General features: G+C 38.4%; 1 protein-coding gene across 4 annotated transcripts in view; it reads left to right on the top strand.

The window, feature by feature from the left end:
- Positions 1-22,682, top strand: part of B3galt1 (beta-1,3-galactosyltransferase 1) — a 569,427-nt gene that overhangs the window by 315,539 nt on the left and 231,206 nt on the right. For all 4 annotated transcript variants that reach the window (XR_015046524.1, XM_085834810.1, XM_029469650.2 and 1 more), the window contains exon 3: positions 1,521-1,585. The gene's annotated coding sequence lies outside the window, so the exon portion shown is untranslated. The remainder of the gene's footprint in view (positions 1-1,520; positions 1,586-22,682) is intronic.

The raw sequence follows: 22,682 nt of genomic DNA, 5'->3' as shown, positions 1-22,682 counted from the left end.
GATATGCCTTACTAAGAAAATATGTGTCACCCAGCTGTGCTCAGATATGCATTAGAGCCTCTTAGACGTGACCTTACCATTGGTAAACTAACTACATATTAGTTAAGGTACCTCTAAACAAGGTTATGCATTGACTGGCAAATGAAAACATCATGGCCAAAAGATCATAGGTACATATCTGTATTTCACCTCCCAGTGTTGGAAAAATATTTGCTGATTCTTTATCTTATGGTAATTTTTCTAGGACATAACTACAGAGAATATTGAGAATTTCCAATATATTTGAGTGTCACCTGGACTACATCATAGACTATGGTCAATAGACAAAGCGAGAAGCCTCCCTAACACTTGGCAGCTAATGTGAAGATAAGGAAACCTGTATGGGGCTTAGGTGTGGATAGGTACAGAGAGACCATGTTAAGGGTCTAGGACCACAGAGACACAGAGTTGGGAAAGTTTCTCTGGTTTCTTTTCTGACCTTGTCAGTTGCTATTTCACATTCCCAGAGCACCCACAAAAGTACACTATGTGTAATTCTTATGTAATGTGAGAATATAAATGTGACCATTTTCTTTAAAATCCTTAAAGAATCACATTGACACTGAGCATTTCAATTGGACTATGGTTGCTATCACCTTATTAGTGAAGTCTTAATCCATTTATTCTTTTGACATACATTTACTTGACTCTTTTTAGGTTTTCTGAGACAGTGTTTCTCCATGTAGCCCTGGCTGTGCTGGAACTCACTCTGTAGACCAGGCTGGCCTCGAACTCAGAAATCAGCCTGCCTCTGCTTCCCAAGTGCTGGGATTAAAGGCGTATGGCACCACTGCCCGGCCATTTGCTTGGCTCTTAAAGCTGCTAAACTTGTCACTATTAGGCACAAGTTCCTCTTAACTTCTAATATTCTGGTTAGGCACCCCATGCTAGCCAGGTTTTGCCCTGTTATCAAGCAATCTTATATAGAGAATCTTCTTTCCATCATCAAGCTATAAGATTCATTCTTCTCCAGGGTGGAAGTATATGAGGTATATTAAGTAAAAAGTATATTGTGCAAAATAGTTACCATTAGCTACAAATGTGACATCTATGAAGAACTTATCTTTTCTATTTTTAATAAATTCAATTAATGCTTCATCCCTTGATCTAAGAATGTTTTAAAAATAAAGTAGTCATTTATGAATGTTTTGTTCACTAATCATGAAGAGTGCCAAAAAATTCTTTAAATAAAATCTAAGAACTTTGATTAGTTATAAAGATTTAATAGTAAAGACAAAACATTTTACAGTAGCAAAGAACTGACTAGAAAAGTATAGAGAGAAGCAGAAATGTAAGTGAACATCAAGCAGAGATGATGGTTACCTACTGAAAGTGCTTTTGTGCTTAGTGGCAATTCCATGTTTTGTAGATGTCTACCTCAAATGCCTATGTTCTGACAAATAAAACCGATACCAACCCCAGTGGTTTGACACATTAATCACTTTATCAAACAAGATGTTTCATCTCTTTTTTTTACCCAGAATTCACTTGGAAAAGTCATGTGGAGCAACTCCAGCTAAAGAAGCATGAAGACTCGTCTACTGGGGTGAGTTTTAAGAAAGGCTTATTACTGATAAATAAACATATGAAAAAATAAACTTAATTTTGGATAGTGTGAGCCTTGTGGCCTGGAGTCATAGAAGCTACTTAGAGCTACTTCTATGCAACAATGGGGACAAAAGCTAATGTCCCCAAAAAAGTGACCAAGACATAAATGTTTCTGAATCCTTTACTTAAACCTACAGATGAATTATTATTATCTGTGGCTTATAGCTGTTAGTATTTAAGTCATTTTGATTTGCGCCTCCTATGACTTCCTAACTAAAGCATCCTGTTATAAGTCACCCTTCAGAATATGTCTTCATCCTTTATTATTTGCAAGATACACATTTGTAAACTTGATTGGCACATCAGAAACGAAGTTGCACCTTAAAACTGAGAGCATCTTTGATTCAGTAAATTTAAGAAAAATTTAGCAAGAGTAAGACCAATTAATTGACTACAAATCAATGAATTCCATCCATGAACATTTTTTATCAGGAATGGTTCATTGGACATGAGGGATGTACTATATTAACTCATAACATTTTGGCACAGATGAATCATGAAGTAAGTGAGGCGAATGCATGGCAGTGTTTAAATAAGGAGAGTTATTAGTTACTGCTCTCAGACCAGCAGTGAAGCAGAGTAAACTTTTCCAGGAAGTATGCAAGGGGAAGACTCATTTGTGCTAACATTTTAAGCCCCCCCCCCCCAGACAAGTTAAATTCATTATGCTAAGCAGAGAATTTCTCCAACAAAACCATAGACCGTACAGTGATCACAGTATCTTTCAGGACAGTGAGGGCCCAGACTTGGTAAAATCAAAAATGAGTTGGGATAAAAGTACCCACCTCACCAAGTTCATTTTCCCAGGTCTTCCAAAGTGTGTGTGTGTGTGTGTGTGTCTGTGTGTGTGTCTGTGTGTGTCTGTGTCTGTGTGTATGTGTGTGTGTGTTTGTGTGTGTATGTATGGGTACATTTGTGTGTGTGTCTGTGTGTATGTGTCTGTGTGTTTGTGTGTATGTGTGTGTGTGTGTGTGTGTCTGTGTGTGTGTGTTTGTGTGTGTATGTATGGGTATGTTTGTGTGTGTGTGTACATGTGTGTACATGTCTGTGTATGTTTGTGTGTGTTTGTGTGCATGTGTGTACAGGTCTCTGTGTGTGATTGTGTGTGTGTGCATACGCGCGTGCGTGAGCACATGCATACGTGTGTGTGTGTGTGTGCTGCTAAAGTTTCAGAGTTTAGAGATGTACATGTGACAGTGTATGCATGGAACATACAACAGAGAACAACTGTGCTTCAGTCTTCTCATTCCACCTTGTTTAACGCCAGGGCCAAGAAGTGGGAGTAAGTGGGTAGGGGAGCAGGGCTGGGGGAGGGTATAGGGAACTTTCAGGATAGCATTTGAAATGTAAATAATAAGAAATAAGAAATAAGAAAATATCTAATAAAAAAGGGGGAAAAGACAAGGTCTTGTAGTTCTTCATTTCATACACCAGACTAGCTGACCCCCAAGCTTCAGCAATGCTCCTGGCTAGTCATTGTCCAGCCAATGTAGAAACAGAGGAATTACAGACACATAACTATTGTGGACTGCTTTACATCAGTCCTGGGCATTTGGACTTCAGTTTTCATGCTTTTGCAGGAAGGGCTTTACTCACAGAGCTATCTCCTTGGTCCTTAAGATCTTGAAATAGTCAGGATTATTTTATTTGTGACATAACTGTGTGTGTGTGTGTGTGTGTGTGTGTGTGTGTGTGTGTGTGTGTGCGTGTGTGCTTTGTCCAAGGTCAATCAGAAACCAGAAACTAAAATTTGTCTCGAGGTTAGTCTCACACCTAAAAGCAAGTTTATATCCTCCATAAAATACTGCCTAAAATTTTCATTGAGATTGGTTCCATGTTTCACGATGCTAAAATTGGCTTAGAGATATTTTTCTCTTTTTTTTTTTTTGGTTTATTCTTTTTGCAACACTTTATTTTCTGTTGTGTGCTATTTGCATTATATCACATGAAGACTGTGAGAAATATTTAATATTTGTTAGTAGTATATAACTTATAACTACCTGTTTTATAATTACCTTTTTAAAATTACTGAAAAGCTGCATAAAGGCTTGTCAATCCCAACTGATCAGCCATCCACTGACTTATATCAGCTTAAGGCATTTACCATTCCCCTGGGCCAAATCTCACCCCATAAAGAACAGAGAGCTGAGTCTAATTGGAAATAAATTTCAGACTTATATTATGTGGGATAGACACTTTATTCTCCACAAGTAACTTGTCATGGAAGTACACAGGATTTCAGGAATGTTTCTGTGTCTATACAGATTTAAAAGTAAAGGTAAATAGAAATGTCTAAGCCTATCTAACTTCTCCCTTCAAATAATTTAAAACCCAAGTCATGCTCTTCAAAGGTTTGTTTTATTTTTTTTTTAAGTGTATACCAGTCTGAAACACCAAAGGCCACAAAATGCCACAGAAGTAAGAGTGCATGCCTGACCTTTGAGACAGTCTAGTCTGGCTACACTCACTCTGACCTGTACAGTTCAGTCCTTTTTACAACTGCTTTAGAATTTCTTTACGTGTCGTGCTTTTAAGTAACTACCCAATGGCAGAAAGAGTTCCCCCAACCAATCAGTGCTACCTGCGGTGAAAAAGCAGAATAGTACTCTCTCAGCATGATGACTTCAAAGATAAAAATGAAAACATAAAACAGATAAACACCACCTGAGGGTGAATGTGGTATTAAATACTAAGTCAGAGCGCCCTGCACTCCAGTTTGTATTTTACATGTAGAAGAAATTCACTGACAACCATTTTCCTTGTCAAAACAGACCCTTTGTATTGGTGCTGTAATTAAACACATGACATGATGTATTCTTGAGAAACTATAGCTTCTCTGTAGTCTGTCTGTAATTAATTTTCTTCGTTGTAATCTTTGAACACCGACTCTTCTTTCTGATTCCCATTTAAGTTCTGTAAAGCTTGCCCATCAACTTGAGAATTATCTCTGTGCATATGAAGAGGTACACTGAGGAATAATGGCATGGAGATAGCTGTGGTACTATTTGATTTTTGCTTGAAAGGGGGTCATGTAAAAAGACACCACACTTGGATAACAGAAAACATGCAGGCTTCTGTGCCTGACTGACTAGGTGTGTGACTGTATGTATGTAAATGTGCATGCCTCTGTGTGTATGAATATGTGTGTGCTTGGGGGGCAGTGCACATGTGTATGCGTTTTCTATTGGGATTTAAGCATTGGAACCACAGCAATATGTGTGGAAAAACCCAAAATACTTTCATTTTGAAGGGGACAATTTTCAGCTCAAGTGAAACTAAAAATAAAGGGGTTAAGAAAAAGAAGACAGGATTTGGAAAGAAACAGAAAGTTGTTCATGACAAGAATTAAAAACTATTTTTCGTAAGTACTACAACTTTGTCCACTTCTTGCTAAAATGACAGTGGGTCCTAGTCATATCAAGATGTTTTATTTGAATTGAATCATAACTGTATAAATATTCTACGCAACACCTCCATAGACCACCCCTGCTGATCTCCTGCTGACTTTGCCCCTCCCTTCATCTCCCAACAAGAACTGTTGCATTCAGCAGTCCCAGGGAGTTTCCCAACCTACTCCATCCTGCTAAGACCACACAACACACCTGCTAAGTAGGAGTCAGGATTTCTCTATCATTTCACAACAAGATCATTAAAATAAGACAACATCTTTTGAGCATTATTATTAAACTGTGCTAAAAAATGTTGTTAAATAGGAAATGTTTATTTAACATGTGTTTGAAGAAAATGCAGAGTTCTTTACATTTCCTGGTGCTTTCTCTTATTCAGTGACCAAAAACTAGGGGCATGTTGAGAAAAACACAATTGTCCCCTTCTTCCTTCTATGACTGCTAGTAACTTGTTAGTGAGGGATGTTAAAACTAATAGACTATAAGGATTAACCTTGTGTCTGTTCATAATATGTATTCTGTGGGATGACAATACTAAAATTATTTTGTAAGCCAATATATTTACTTATAGTTACTGTGGAAATTCTTGGAGTCCTTGTGTTGTGACATATTATCACACATCAACATGCTAATTGGGTAAAATCAGGAAAGAATAGACACTATATTCAGGGTCTCCAGGACCTTAACAGATCATAGAACCTGACCTGTACAATGTTCCTTCAAGACAAAAAAGACAATTATGTAATATATTGCTGTGGACTCATAGTTCAGTCACCATACTAACAGTGGCATGATGCTCATGCTGTGAATTAATTCACATTGTGGACCAGAGTAGGAACATATTTTTAGTGAGAATCCTTTAGGAAGGCAATAGGTTGGGCAGTGTCTAGAGCTCAGCTTGCAGTGGAAGACAGCAGGCCTTCCCCCCACATAGAGGGTTGCCTCCATCTGGAAGAAGTATTTCTTTAGTTAGGGCAAGTTTCTTTTGTTTGCAGTTCCCTGGGATCCAGTTCTCACTGCAAAGGAGGTCATTCAACATTGACACATGCACGGTTCTGGGAAGTTAGTGTGAGCTTTGTGTCATTTCTAAACGCCAAACAAATAAGGGCATCACTGGCTGATCAAAGTTCAGCCCCAGTCTAAAGCCCAGGACATGGGGTTCTCATGTCCAGGTTTGTGTCTGTGAGATTATAGCATTTCACAGATGGCAGCTTGGGATTCCTATACCAAACTTACAAGAATTCCCTAATTGGGAAACTGACTTCTTTCTACTCTCTTATCTATGGCCTTCCCTCCACATATACAGTTTCATATTTATACCATATTTTAATTCATATCCAGATTAAGTGGAATCTCAAGGAAGATGGTATGTTTATCTACTATCCATGGTCATATTATTTCAGTGCAGTAGAGTGTCGGGCACGTAGATGCTACTAACTTAACTACTCTATGTGATCAGTGAAACTTGTGTCTCCATAGTGCAAGTATATTTAACTGTGTTTTGCAAGTTGGATTATTGCTTTAGCATTTATATTCCTTAGTTTTCCCTTCTCAATATATGCTCTTCTAGAAACTTTAATAAGGCTGTCCATATAGTTGAATAGTTTCTCTATAATCAAGGTTTCTTCCTGCTCCTGGGTGGGTAGGTCTTATCTACCATCCATTTTCTCCAAAACAAAGTGAATGGATACTTAATGCCTGTCATAGAGTCCTGATATTTCCATAAGTATACATTCCTGGAATTGTATATAACTGGGCATGAGGCAGGCTTCTTTCATCCAGCATTGTTTACCTGAGATGGTTCACTATACTTGGTCACTTGTTCAGTATTATATCCCTAGATAAATGGTCCATAATTTCTCTGATTTCAAAGTATTAATTATCTTTTTTACTTGTTACTATATTTATTTATTAGGTCATATATTACATCCAGAGCACAGTTTCCTCTCCCTCCCTTAACCCTCTACTTCCCCCATCCATCCTTCACCTTCTCCCTCCACATCCACTCCTCCTCAGTTCCCTTCAGAAAAAGGCAGGCTTTCCAAGGATCTAGAACAACCATGGGATGTTTGCATCATTGTTGCAAGAAGATTAGGCAGTCTCTTCATATTAAGGCTGGCTGAGGCAATCCAGGGTGAGGACATGGGTCCCCTAAGCAGACATAGGCATCAGAAACAGCCCTGCTCCCTCATTAAGAGTCCCACAAAAAACACCAAGCTATACAACTGTAATGTTTATACATAGAGCCAAAGACAGACCCATGCAGGAAACCTGATTGTCATTTCAGTCTCTATGAGACCCTATGGCCCAGGTTTGTTGATGTTGTGGGTTTCCTTGCAGTGTCCTTGACCCTTTTGGCTCCTAAAATCATTCCTCCTCCTCCTCTTCAGCAGGATTCCCTGAACTCTGCCTAATGTTTGGCTGTGGGTCTGCATCTGTTTACATCAGTTGCTGTCTTGAGTTAAGTACTGACCTATGAGGATAGCAGAATACCATTAGGCTTTAGGCATCATTTCACTAACTTCTTTTCTCTAGTTGTGTTTGGCTCTATCCTAGGCCTCTGGGCAATCCAGCCTCTGGTTTTTATTTATTTTTTTTTTAAAGATTTATTTATTTACTATATGTAAGTACACTGTAGCTGTCTTCAGACACTCCAGAAGAGGGCGCCAGGTCTCGTAACGGATGGTTGTGAGCCACCATGTGGTTGCTGGGATTTGAACTCTGGACCTTCGGAAGAGCAGTCGAGTGCTCTTACCCACTGAGCCATCTCACCAGCCTGGTTTTTATTCTTACAAAACTCAGGGGTGAGCTCCCTTTGGTGACATGGGTCTCAGGCTGGACCTGTCATTAGTTAGCCCCTCCCATAACTTCTGTGCCTCCTTTATCCCAGCATATCATGCTGGCAGGACACATTGTACGATGAAGGTTTAGGGGCTGGGTTGATATTCCAGTCTCTTTACTGGAAGTCTTGTCTGGTTATAGGAGATGGCCAGTTCAGGTTAACTAATGTCCACCTAGTAGATTCCTGGAGACAACTGGAATTGTGTGGCAATTAGAGGGCAAGGTACAATCCAACCTGGAATGGTGACTCCCAGGAATCTATGAGGGTACAATAGAAACTCCCAGGAATCTATTAGGAAACCTAGCTAGTTGTCTTTTAAAAATTAGTTTTAACTATGTGGATGTGAGTACAGCATTTTCCAAGGCCAAAGGTAGCAGATACCTGGAACTGGAGGTACAGATGGTTGTGAGCCCCTGATGTGGGTGCTGGCACTCAAACTCAGATCATCTGAAAGAGCAAGCAGTACATGCTCTTAACAGCTGAGCCATCCCTCCAGTCCATACTGGTTGTCTTTTGTCAAGAGATTTTAGCCTACAAAGATAAAACATAAGACTGTAGAGCACTGAGTATCTTAGAAAATTCTTCAGGGACCACAGCCAAAGCTAGGCCACCAGGAACTGAGATAGACTCTCCCACAGAATCTCAGTTCTGTTCTAATAACTAAGCAACTGCTTGGACACAAGGAATCAGGGACTACATGGAGGAGTGCAGGTCTGAAGGTGAGACAGGACAGCATACCAGCATTTACCTGAGTCAATGTAATTTTTTAAGGTCTAGAAAGAAACATTGTTCTAGATTATGAAAGTTATAAAATAAAAAAAAACCTTGATATCCCAAATTCAATATATTGTGTTTAATTAAGTATAACAGCCAGAACAATCAATTGATAGCAATTAGAAAACACTTAGAGATGTTTCAGTAGTCAGTGGATATTTGTCTATATTTGATAATTATTGCTAACTTCATCAAGCATAAAAAGGGCTGTGGAGGATCATGTTGGATAGATATATTGGTACTGGTGAATACTGAGACATTCCCGAACACATTCATTTTATTGTGAAGTGACTCATCAAGGGGGAGGGGGGTGATGAAAGAAAATCAGAATAGAATAAACAACTAAGAAAAAAAGTTTGAATTTTTCATCCAATTGATTGTACTATGGGTGCTCCATTATGCCAAGCTTTGTATTTTGTTGTGCATTTGAAAATTCTCACATAAATAGTTTTTATACTATATATATATGTGCATATATATATGTGTGTGTGTGTGTGTGTGTGTGTACATATATATGTAGATAGATAGATAGATAGATAGATAGATAGGCAGATAGACAAATAGATAGACAGGTAGACAGACAGACAGACAGGTAGACAGACAGACAGAGAGACAGACAGACAGACAGATAAGCATGTCCAAGAAACAGAGAAAAATAAAACAAAAAAAACTAGGAGTGGACAAAGCAATCTCATTGTGTGCCTTTCTCCCCCTTACAATTTAATTACCTTTGTAATTTTGGATTGGTAATTGGGAAAATCTGAGTCGTGCCTGTCCCCCCCCCCCCAGAAAATAAGATTAAGAGAACAAACAAAAGGAATTTTACTTTTCATGTTTTTTTTCATTATTACTTTATTTAGTACATATTCATATGCAGTTCAGTTTTATCGCTAATGACTATATTAAAGCATTATACAAAATTCTTTGAGTTAATCATGATTAGCCTTTTACCCCCTAAATTAGTTATGTTTCTCTGAAGTATAAGCAGCCCTGAAATATGATAGGACAGATACATGGTCTGAAAGAAATGACTTCATACAAAATGCCATCTGGCTACAGTGACTGTGCCAGGAAAAAAAAAAGAAACAAAATAAAACAAAACAAACAAACAAAAAGAACAAAGTAAAACAGAAACCACAGGTCAGACAAGACACAAAAACCTGAGGATAGGATAAGACAGTGTGCTGCAGATTTGCCATGTATCAAAGTATAAAAGATATATAGGTAGATAAGTCCTTTATATTCCCCCATCTCTCTCTCTCTCTCTCTCTCTCTCTCTCTCTCTCTCTCTCTCTCACACACACACACACACACACACACACACACACACACAGAGATACACACATAAACAAACACGTATACACACATCCACACACACTCCAGAAAGACAAACAACACACCCACTTCCACACATGTATAGTTGATTCAATTGTCTCTTTCACTGTTACAACACTCAATTATTTCTGTTGAGGGTATGATTCTCTGCTAGCTGGGCTACAGTGTTCTTTAGCAGTGGATGTCTGCACCTATTCTCAAGCTTTTTTCTCCTTCTCCTTCTTACCTAGCTCTCTTTTTCAAAAGAGATTAAAGAATAACATAACCAGCTGGGTGGTGGTTGCACACACCTTTAATCCCAGCACTTGGGAGGCAGAGGCAGGAGGATTTCTGAGTTCAAAGCCAGCCTGGTCTACAGAGTGAGTTCCAGGACAGCTAGGGCTACAGAGAGAAACCCTGTCTCGAAACAAAACAAAAAGCAAACAAGTAATAAAGTAACCAGAACTAGGAAGTAATGGGTAAGCTAAAAGCAAGTTGGTGAGTAGCCAAAGAGATTAAAACTCTTAAGATGGTGTTGTCTCCATCCTTCTGTAGGAGTGCTCTGGTGGGGGCAGTTCAAGACAGAACATAGATACTAAAGGTTACTTCTGAAAGGTGTTCTATGGCAATTATTTCACAATGTGCTACAATGGCTGCTGCTCACCAGTCTACTTGTGATTGTCCTTGCAACCTCAGTCTGTTGCTGTATTATTCTCTCATATCTGGCTGTGTCTGTAGACTGCAAGCACTCACGTACAGAATTGAATTGTAGGTGTAGCTTCCAATTTTTGTTTGTGGCCACTGCATTAGTCTCTAAGACACTAAAGCACGGTGAGGATTCTCTGCTGTTGGTAATGCTTCACTAGCCAGTAACACTACCATACATCTGCCCGTTGCAGCCAGTGTCATTTTGGTCCCTTAGGGCGTAGTGTGCCTGTGTACTATAATCATATACTCTATAATTGTCTTCTACTACCAAATCCCTTCCCTCAATCACTGAACCAATAGCCAAAGTAAATTAGATGATGACTCTGTAACACTGGTAGTGTGAACAGGGCCAGGGGTCAGAATCAAGCAAGCTGCGTCTTTTGCACTTGTGACAAGCACTTGTGCATGGGACACTCTATGGTGCTTCTTAAGATAAATGAAGAAAATCATAACAAGTATGGTGACTGTAAATTCCAGACTCTCAGATGTGCTGGTGAGATGGGTTTATGTCTATACTGATCCACTGGGTTTTGTCTAATCACCTTTAAAATTAAGCCTGGAAAGCTGTCACTCCCTGTATTTTATAAACAATATACTTGTGAAGCTGCATCATGTATATTTCGCAGAATGGCAGTCATAAATGAAAACATGGTTTAAGTGACATATTATGGACTTAAACTGAATCACTCTGCTTACACTAAGTCTCCAGGGCCCCTGCTTCCTCATAGTCAGCAAGCAATTGCCTTATGCTTTTACTGCATCTGCAGTGAAGTTTGTGTTTGCAAACTTACAAGTCTGGGGGAGGTGGGAAGAAAGGAGGACAAATACTCCCGGGTTTCCCTGGTATAATGGCTACTGAGGCTCACTGGGCAAGACTAAACCCATCATCCAATAACATCCATGCCAGATTCTAAACAGACTTTCAGACTAAATAGATAAATACATAAATATTTAGAAAGAAACATTGGATTTATGACATTCTTTGATTTTATTGTGTATTTTCTTAATTTGTTAAGGAACAGAATAGACTAGTATTTTAAGCTGATAAGGAAAACAAAAACAAACAAACAAAAAAACCCACACGGCCTTACTTGTACTTCCAGGGTATTTCTAGAATAGCATTTTGAAAGTCAGTAAGAAGAAAGTAGCACCAATAGAGGAGCCTAGTTCCAGCCTTGCCATTGATTAACTGTTTAAACTTGGACACATTACTTTTCTGGCCTCTGATTTCCTGTTCAAATAATTCAAGTCCAACATGCTTTGGTAATATACTTTTTAGCTCTATTGATCTGTCTACGGTAAGGGAAAGATGCTGTACTCAGCTAATAGCTCCACAAATCTAAATTTCTCATTGAGACCTAAATGATAAGAGCTAAAGGCATGACTATGTGGTTAGAAGTACTGGCTGCCCTTCCAGAGGACACAGGTTTAATTCCCAGCAACCACATGGTTACTTACAACTCTGTTACTCTAGGGATCTGGTGCCCTCTTTGGGCCTCTGCAGGTACTGTAATGTATAAACATACACAGATGTTGTAATGTGTAAACATACATAGAGGCACCCATATACACACAAATAATTATCAATATTTTAAAGACGCAAACTTTTAGAAGTATGGAATTCCAATCATTCTGCTGCTGCTGCTGTGTGTGTGTGTGTGTGTGTGTGTGTGTGAGAGAGAGAGAGAGAGAGAGAGAGAGAGAGAGAGAGAGAGAGAGAGAGAAAGAGAGAGATACTCATTATAGCCCATGACATATCATTGAGATAAAGAGAGATGAGGGCTCTAACTTAAACTGGTCAGTGTATGTAGCATTAGCACTAAGAACAGTTAGTTTGCAAACTAAATATTTGCAGATCACAATTGGCACTATGCTTGATATGAGATACCTGATTTTCTATGATTACAGAATTAATATACATTATATTTGTAATCGACCCAAAATAGATACACATCAAGAAAGGATTTGTCTGAGTATCCTTAAAATTATTCATTCATAGTAAGTTTTTAGTTAATTGAGAGACTATCACTTTTTCCTATATTGTTATAACTTAATTTAATCCACAAATTATGCATTAAGCAGTCATTGTACACTTACACTGACACACAAACAAGGGGCAGATGGACTATACTACCTCAGATCAGCTTCCCTCCTACTTATATGGATGCATATCAAGTAACCTTGCAGTCCCAATACACTAAAATCTCTGCTGTCTTTTTTTTTTTTTGCAAGTTTTTGAAGGACACACAAGCTTTCATTGAGCCATCTGTGTATAAGTGATGTCTCATTCCCCAGATCCAGACACAAAAGTCGCCTGCTGCCATTGTTGATCAAAAGACATAATTTAACTAGCATACAAATCAGGAAAAAGTGAACTCGTCCCTGTGTGTGGCTAATACCGCCATCCCACACTCCCTTGATGTCAAACCCCAAAGACCCTACCAGGACAAGTGCACACTATATGAAGCTGGATGAAAGAGACCTGTATTTGGAATTGTCTGTCACACCAAAGGGGGGAAAATATTCATTCTAAGATTAAATGATAAATTAGAATATTCTTTATCAAAACTGAAATTGCCAAGAGTCTGTATAAAATGATGTTCCAAATAACATCTCTTTAGGTAAGTTCTTTTGATCTAGGCAGTATGCTGTGAGGTGAGCCAAGCACTGATAAAATATTTACCTGACTCTGGAAGACTTTTTTCCCGTAGAATAAGCTGACCTCACTTCTACTTCAGTGAATTCTGCTTAAGGCTGTCACCTCAGCTGTTGCCTCTGAATGGGGGAAGGTGTCTTATCTTCAGAACATTGTTTCATCCTCAAAACATCCCAGGCCCCAGGGTTTTCCTTGCAACACGGTTTTCTATACAGGTCTGTATCCACTACTAGCAACAGCAGACTACCTGTGTTCTCCATGTCTATTCTCACTGAAGGCTTTGAAACACAAACATTTTGTTCTCTAATGACTTTTGGTTTTAGACTATCAATTGCTGTCTAAAGTTCTGAAAAACTATATCAAAGCCTTTTGTTTATTTTACTTCTGGTTTAATTTTTCTTTCATCAAGAACAAAATGTTTTCCTAGTTAGGTTTCTATTATACAAGATAGAAGTCACAAATTAGTAGCTTTGGGCCAGATATATGTCACAAATATTCTTTTTACATTGTATAGTATCAGCAAAATAATTGGATTGATTTTAATTAATTAATTCTAAATGGTAGCATTTAAAGTAGTAAAGGTATTCCATGCAAATCTCTAATTGTTGCATTTCCTCCAGTATGTTCCAATCCTCTCATACAAAAGCTTTAAGAACAAAAATCTCATCTCTCTCATTTCTATTGCATACAGCCTGGTCTCTGTTGGCTTTTGAACCTTGAACCTCGTTTTAAACAGATAGGGCCCACATACCACAAATTAATATTTTAAGAGAATCTATGTATGCCTGAGTGAGCATGTTTTTATAAAGATATTCATCTGTGTGCATGGAGGCCACAGGTAGACCTGGTACACATTCCATGGATGCCCTCTCCTTCACCTTTACAGATAGCTATCTCTTACTACACCCATAGCTCACCACATGGCTAGGCTGTCTGGTCAATAAGCACTGGGCAACTGCTTTCTCTACCTTCCATGCACCAGGGTTATAAATGTGTGCGAGACCACGCTCAGCTTTATGGGTGCCATGGAATCTAAACTTGGTCCTTATACTTGTGCTGCAAGCAATTTTCTGACCAAGCCATCTACCAGGCACCTGCAAATGAGTATTTTATTTTTATCATTTCATAAGATTCTACATATGTTGAGCAATGTCTGAGCACACTTGAAATTTGACCTAACTATCCAAATTTTATTTGTAAAGGCATCTCCAAATTGACTTTTTTCATTCCAATCCTCTCCCTGATAAACATTAATTTAGAACTCTGAGTGAGAGCTAAAATGTGAACTGAAAATACAAATGGGTTCTTAGAGTGCTTATAATCCAGTTGTAAAGACAGTCATCTGAAAGACCATTGGTAATAATTTACTGGTGCTGTTTAAATAGCACACATCATGATCAGCTCTCTACTTTCTTGATACTGCAGCTTCATGTATGTAGTGAACTACTGAACCAGTTCTGATTAAACTGTCAATTTTCTCCACCTTCTGGAGATGGACTGAATGCAGAGGATGCTTTGTGAATATTATCTTCTGTTATTCCACCCTGTGCATATTTTGACAATAATACCTACCAACGTGGGAGTCCTGTCCAGATTAAATTCATGTACATCTTCCGAATAATGTTTGGCAGATGATGGTGTAAAACATGTTAGCTTTTATTACTAATACATTTCTGCTTTGTTCTCACTGACAACATTGTTATCACAGTTGGACATTCCCTACTTGAAACCTTGTCCTTTGGTTTTCCTTTCCTGACATCACACTATTGATTGGCATAGTTCTTCTCTTCTAGTTCCTTCTCATGTTAGACTTGTAAATGCCTGAGTGTTGTGGGGTTCCATACTTGGCCTTCTATTTTCTATCTACTCCTTCACTATAATAATTGTATCCTGTCCATGGCTTTAGAGGTTACTGCTGCTCTCATGACTGTTCTATTGATATTCCTTTCTTGACCACAAACGTTCATAGCCAAAAGTGTCTGCTTGCTGTGTCTACCAGGCATCTCAAACTCAGATTCCTTATTTCCTTCATATATTTATTCCTCCCCTTTAAACTCTTTTATTTGAGTTTTCTTTTTTCCCCACAAAATAACGGCATGGTTTTCTTTTAAGCTACATATCACCTAGTGCTTTTCTGATAACTGACAGGTTGCCATGGGCACCACACAGTGCTGGTGTAAGACAAATAGTCTCAAGGCAGACTCGGTGAGCCTCAAATTAGATAGCCATCCCTTTCCACCAACTCCCTCATGTTATACCCTGCTCCTGAAATTATATAAAGGGAATGGTAGTGGTGGCTGCAGATTTTTCACAATCAAAAGCTTCGGGGGGGGGGGGGGGCGAGTGGATTTTCATATCACCCAAACTCTATCAACTCTAAACTATATCTTAATTTGTATTCAAGCACAATGCAAAAGAGTGTGTCGGACATGCAAGAGATGCTGGTTTAATCCACTGCTAAGCACACCTCAAGCAAGAAGCTCTGGTTCAAATCCCGTTGCTGCCTATAAGCAAACCACAAGCAAATGCACATCAGACACAGCTTACAAGCGGCATGCTTTGTCCATGTTCTTTAGAGTGATTCATATTACATTTCTGATTGCACTTTTGGGCTAGTGGCAGTCCAACATAATACTGATCTTTCAGTAAGCCTCACACCTCTCCATCTGGGAACCAGCACTTAGTGTCTTCTCTAATGCCATCCTATCAGAGAAACCAAGGAACTGTTCTCAACTGGTGCTCCACCACTTGGAGATTACCTAGGACAAGAGCAGGAGGGGAACACAACCCCAAACCATTTTCTTCTAAGATACTGCATAATTCTTTTCTGAGTGGCTCAAACAAGCAGTTGCTGTTTTGGTTGCTATTGTCACCACTTTCCTCCTTAAGAATGCAAGTTCTGCAGGAAGACTGGCTCCCTAGTTTGTATTGCCATTGTGATCCCAACATCTATGAAGTTAACTAAATTTGACATCTGGTGAGAAGGTAGGAAATGTGTGAGCTAACTAATGCTTTTAACAGGCAAAATGTTGTATACCCTTTCACCACACAAGACTAAGACCATGATTATATATGAGAATGCCCTGAACAAATCAGGCATAGAAAGATTCGTGGATTTAATTCTTCATACAAATAATCATGGTGAAATTTTTAGTTATAAAGAAAAGATAAAACTAAACTACATTAAATCTTTCTTGGCTTTTTAAAGGGAAAATGAGTTAGCTACATTAGCAGTGAGGGAGGAATTCAAATGTCTTTTTTTTTTAAGATTTTATTTATTTATTATATTTAAGTACACTGTAGCTGTCCTCAGACACTCCAGAAGAGGGCGCCAGATCTTGTTACGGATGGTTGTGAGCCACCATGTGGTTGCTGGGATTTGAACTCTGGACCTCTGGAAGAGCAGTCGGGTGCTCTTACCCACTGAGCCATCTCACCAGCCCTCAAACGTCTTTTAATCTAAGTTGATTGCTCAAATATCTTGGAGATTTTATTTTTTTCTAATTTTAACAAGGATTAATTACATATTTATTGGGTATACTGTGATATTCCACTCAGTCATACAGTTTAATCAAGAAGATTAACATTTTCAATTCCCTCCTATCCTTATCTTTGTCATTTTTTCCTATAGTGTTTTTTTTTTGTTGTTGTTGTTTTGCTTGTTTTTTGTTTTTGGAAATGTCTTTCTGTGTGTGCCAGTCAGAATACCGATCCTTCATTCACAGCTTTGCAGTGGCTGGGATTACAGATGCAAGTCACTCAGCTGAGCTTCTGTCTCATCCCTAGATGGTTGAAAACTTTGTGCTCCTCCCTTCTAGGTCTTCATAAAATAATAAACTTCTACCTAACTGGGTGTAAGTGTACCAAATAGCCAGTCTCCTTTAATCAATATCCCCAAAGCTCACTTCCCAACTTCTGTTAATTACTGTTCAGCATTCAGGGTGAGTAGTTTTGTAGCATGCATAGATGAAGAGGAGATGACAGCAGTTTGTATTCTAGGCTAGGCTTACTTCTTTGCATGAGCTCCAACAGTTATGTTCCTGTTGCTACAAATGACAGAATTTGATGTTTTAATTAATGATTTTCTCTAAATGCTATTCTAAAAAAAAAAAAAATGTTTTTTTGTTCTTTCTTGACTACCTGACGGATCCCTATTTTGACTTCAGATCCTACCTGTTGAGAATATTCACACAAAAACATGAGAGCCTAGGTATCTCTTACACAGTCATTCCTTTTTGATAAATATCAAAAAAATGGAGGAACTAGAAATTTACTTGTTTTTAGGCTTTCAAGGACCCTTCTTGCTATTCTCCATAGTGGCTCTACTAATTTCATTTTTATCAACTAAATATAAGAATTATTTCTTCTCACGTCTTCATTAATATTTATTGTTGCTTTTATCATGCCAATAGTCGTTCTGACTGGTATAAGCTATCTCATTATAGTTTTGTTTACATTTCCCTAATGGCTAAATACATTGAGCATATTTTGCATGTATTTATTATCGCTTTGTATTCTGTATTTTGAGACATATCTATTCAGATAATTTATTTACCCATCCTAATTGGATTACTGATTTATGTTTAATTGATTTTTATATATTCTAAGTACTAGTAATAATAAATGAAGTATTATATATGTCTGTATGTATAGGTATAGGTATATGTATGCATTACATGTGTCTCTTTATTCCTTTGATAATTTCCTTTTGTGTAGGGACTTATACCAGGAATGCAGTTATAGTTCAATATGCAACAATTAATAAATATGAGACTTCACATCAATGCAATAAGGGACAAAATCATCTGATCTTCTAAATATCTACAGAAAAGTATATGATGGACAGACATCAACATGTCTTCATGATAAAAATCCTTGAACAAAATAAGTATACAAAAGTCATATCATGACCAAAGAAAGGCAATCTATAAGTCTTACAAGCATCTACCACACTGAATAGGGACAACCTGAATGCAGTTCTCTAAGATATGTGTACATATAGATATATCATATTCAATATAATACAGGAACCTTTTTACCAAGTTCAGTTAAGAAAGAGAATGAAATAAAAGGCTTACAAAGAAAAAGGAAAAGGAGAATTATCCCTTTTCTCTTCTTTCTTCTTTCTTTCTTTCTTTTTCTTTTTTTTTTTTCTTTGTTGGTTTTTTGAGACAGGGTTTCTCTGTGTAGCCCTGGCTGTCCTGGAACTCACTCTATAGACCAGGCTGGCCTCGAACTCAGAAATCCACCTGCCTCTGCCTCCCAAGTGCTGGGATTAAAGGCGTGTACCACCACACCTGGCTAATTATCCCTTTTCTTGAATGATGTGATTTGTATGTAGAGGAAAATCTAAAGGCTACAAAAGACTACTAGAACTAATTAAGGAATTATTTAAAATTGCAGTCTATGAAGACAACACACAAAAATCAGCAGCATTTTAACCTATGAACAGTTTTGTTGGGAAAGAGTTATGAAAACAATCCCATTCTCAATAGCTACAAAAATAAAATAATTAAAATATTTAACAATAATTGTAACCAATGCTGTTACCATAGAAAAATAATGATCAACACACACACACAAGCACGTGTATATGCACAAGCACACACACATTCATAAGCTTGAAGACTAAATACTGTCAAAAATGTACCTGCATTTGACTGATTTTGTAAACTTAACACAAACCTAGCCATATCTTTGAAATATAAGTTGGAAAAAAATGCTTCCATAACATTGACCTATAGGTGAGGGTAAGGGGCATTTTCCTAATCAGTGATTGATGTGTGAGATCCCAGACCATTGACTGGTGGTCCTGGGTTCTATAAGTAATTAGGATGAGCAAGCAATGAAGTGCAAACCAATGAGCAACATTCTCCCATGGTCTCTGCTTCAGCTCCTGGCCCAGGTTCCTGCCTTGTGTTCCTGCTTTGGCAGGACACAGTTAAATATGACCCAGAATATATAAGCCAAATAAAACCATTCCTCACAAATTGATTTTGTTCCTAGTGTTTTATCAAACCAATAGAAACCCTAAGTATGACAGTACCCAAAATGATTATTGATTCAGTATAATTCCCATTAAAATACGATAGATATTTTCCCACACAACTAGGAAATAAAAGAATAATTCTAAAATTGTTATGGATGCACCTCTAAAACACAAAGCAATCTGTAACAAAAGAACCAATCTGAGGTTATCATAATACCTGAGTCAAAAACATACTACAGATGCATAGGAAACAAAACAGTATTATACTGGCACAATAACCTGCACCATTTGAGAATGGTAGTGATTCCAGACCTAAATTAGCTGCATCTCAACAGAGCTAATGTACACTGGTGAAAGACCAGCCTTTACAGTGAGTGGTGCTAGGGAAACTAAAATCTACACTCAGAACAATAAAATCAAACCTGTATCATTCACCTTGTATCAAAATCAACTAATAATGGGTCAGTATACTAATATGTCATCTAGATTTGATTCCTGAAAGCAAAGGGAGGAAACACTTTTAACAACTAAAAGAAGTGGTGGTTTCTACACAATTATGCCCAAAGTGCAGGAAATCAATGTAAATACTGATAAATGGAACTTCTTCTGTCTCACTTGTCAACAATCATGATTATGACCAACATGACACTCATTGAGGTTGGTTTAGTATTCATGGCCCCATGCTTCATCTCCCCGATTTATGGGCCTTTCTGGCGTTGGAGATAATAGGCATCTTCTGGGCTCTTAGAGCAGCTTCTCATGTGAGATAGGAGAGTCAAGAGAACTACACTGAAAGCTAAGCAGTCTGTAGAGTGATTGCACTGAAACTTGAATTTACGTTGCTGCCCAATGCTACCCAGGACAGGAAAGGGGAAATGAAGAGTCATGTTCTCTAGATTTCCAAAGCATCCCATAGGCTCTTCCTCATATCTGTCCTGCTAACTGGGGATGTCAAGCACACATGTTTACTCTTCTTGACAGAATACATCCTTCCAATTGTTTTTTTTTTTTTTTTTACTCTTTTAAGGTTCATTGAAATGGAGCATTTCATATTTAAAATGCTTATTTAGAAGAGTATGGGAACATCAAAATAGTCTTGATCTGTAGGTTGATTATACTCCTGGCATTGATCTTACTGGCAATTTTTGTATGGTTCTATTGCTTATGGCAACCCATGCCCAAGCTCTTGTTTTGAAGCTGGCTTAGTTAGAGATTCTTTTTCTGTGAAGAGACACCATGACCACGACAATGCTTATTAGGAAAACATTGAATTGGTGCTACCTTACAGTTCAGAAGTTCAGTCCATTATCCTCAAGGAATCAGGGGGCATGGGAGCAGGCAGACAGACATGGTGTGTGGAGACATAGAACTGAGAGCAGGAGGCAGCAGGAAGAGAATGCCTCTCCCCTGGCTTGTTTGTCTGAGACCTCAAAGCCTACCTACAAAGCCACAAGGCCACACCTAACAGTGACTTTCCCTAGGGCTTTATGAGGGCCACTTTTATTCAAGCCACCATCTTTACCTAAATGTCTCTTTTATATGTAGACATGATGGATGTTTGTAATTGAACACTTGACAAGCAAGATAACTTAAAATCAAAAAGTAAGATAAAATAGCACAAAATGATTGGCTATCTGTGTACCTGGTTCTGATGAGTGTGTTTTTAGAGTCACTAGGAGTAGTTACTGTAAGGACAATTATTATACTGGATCCGTGTTGATATTTTTTGATGCTGGCTATCACTGGAATCTGCTGAATTTTAAATCACAAACCAGAAATGTTATGCCTAAAGCAATAATGTTACATGCGCTCAATAGTGTTGTTCCAGATGAAAGAGAACTCTCCCCTCCCCCCAACCCCAGCAGGAAACCAGTAAACGGAGTCATGATGTGTCTAGAAAAGGCTGTGAGGTGCCGTTCCCTGTACAATTGGAGATAAAATGTGCTCATTGATTTGGCTTACATCTTCTTCCGATAGAAAGCCCAGAAAACCCTGAGCCTGGAGACAGAGAGGAGGATGCTTCAAACTTATGTACTGAACTTATCTTCAAAGTGTTTTTTACCAGCTTTTATTCTGCCTGACAGTGACAGATCCCTGGGAATTTTCTTCTGTACTCCCAAACAGGAGTCTTCCTTGCCAGATTTTTTTGTACTGAGTCTTTATCTGAGCTTTAGCACCAGTCAACCTGATAGCCCTGTTGTACCACACAACTTAATTGCAACTAAATATTTATTAGCGAAGCTGAAAAAGTTCATTGTTGGAATATTTTTGTGTTTCATGCCCTCCTATACCACAGTGAGCACTCTTGCCCAATGGCTCCCTTTGGCTCTTGCTGCATTCTGATACTCCCTGCACCTTTAAGCAAAACTCCAAGGTTTATGGTGGACTACCTGCGAAGCGAAGTCAACCAGCTCGGGGGCTCAGGACAGGGTACCTGCTAAGTTGGCCACTGTGTCCTCGGCACCCTGATTCATTTTTCAGAATGCCTCCAGAATTTTTGTAGCAAAATCAGAAGAAACATAAGTGAATTACAATAATAGAACAGAAAACTTACTACTCTTAACAATATCCAATTCTTCTCCAGAAACTTTTCCTCAGGGGGAAAAAAGGTTATGTGGACAAGACATAACACTTAACAGTCTCATTATGAGTTCAGGGACAGAGTTCCATGGGCATTGTCGCCCATTGAGCACTAGTTCCACAAGAGTTGGGTTGTCAACATGGCTGATCATCTTCAGTAACCACAGATGTGTTGAAATTATTCTACCCTCGGCCACTGCCAATAAAATTAATAGTTAGTGTGTGGGCTTTGGGGAAATGTCTACTTACCCCCAAGAGAATGTTTCACAACTCCTGAAGGGAAAGTTCTCAGTGACTTATGGGTAAACGACATCTTCCTGGATGGGATTTAGTAGTGAAGAGTTCTCAATCCTTTTCTGAAAACTCATAATGATAAGCAGGAGGAAAGCTTTGCATTTCTATCTTTTGACCTTTCCTTTTCTAGGAAGGTATCTGAAGCATGACTAGAAGGAGTATATTAGTGTACATAGTGAATCAAATTTCCTGCAGATAATCTTGAAAGACTACGGTGAGCATCCCAGCCATCCTTGTTAAGATCTGAGAGCCTTTCAGAGAGAGCAAGGCTCCCTGGGTACAGAAACAAACGGCCTCCTTGTTTTAGCCTTCTTGCTTGTGGGGAGGACTTGTGATTTCTGCCAAACGTGCCTCCATTCAGTTATCTTGTTAGAAGTAGATTTTTTTCTGGTCTAAAGTGTGTAAATGGGGGCAGGGCATATTTTATGATTACCCTATGCCTCTCACTCTCTTTTCCCTAAGCGACCTATA

Source organism: Mus caroli, unplaced genomic scaffold (genome assembly GCF_978045245.1).
Source record: "Mus caroli unplaced genomic scaffold, Mus_caroli_1 scaffold_2, whole genome shotgun sequence".
Taxonomy (NCBI): domain Eukaryota; kingdom Metazoa; phylum Chordata; class Mammalia; order Rodentia; family Muridae; genus Mus; species Mus caroli.
This window is presented reverse-complemented; position numbering and strand designations above follow the sequence as displayed.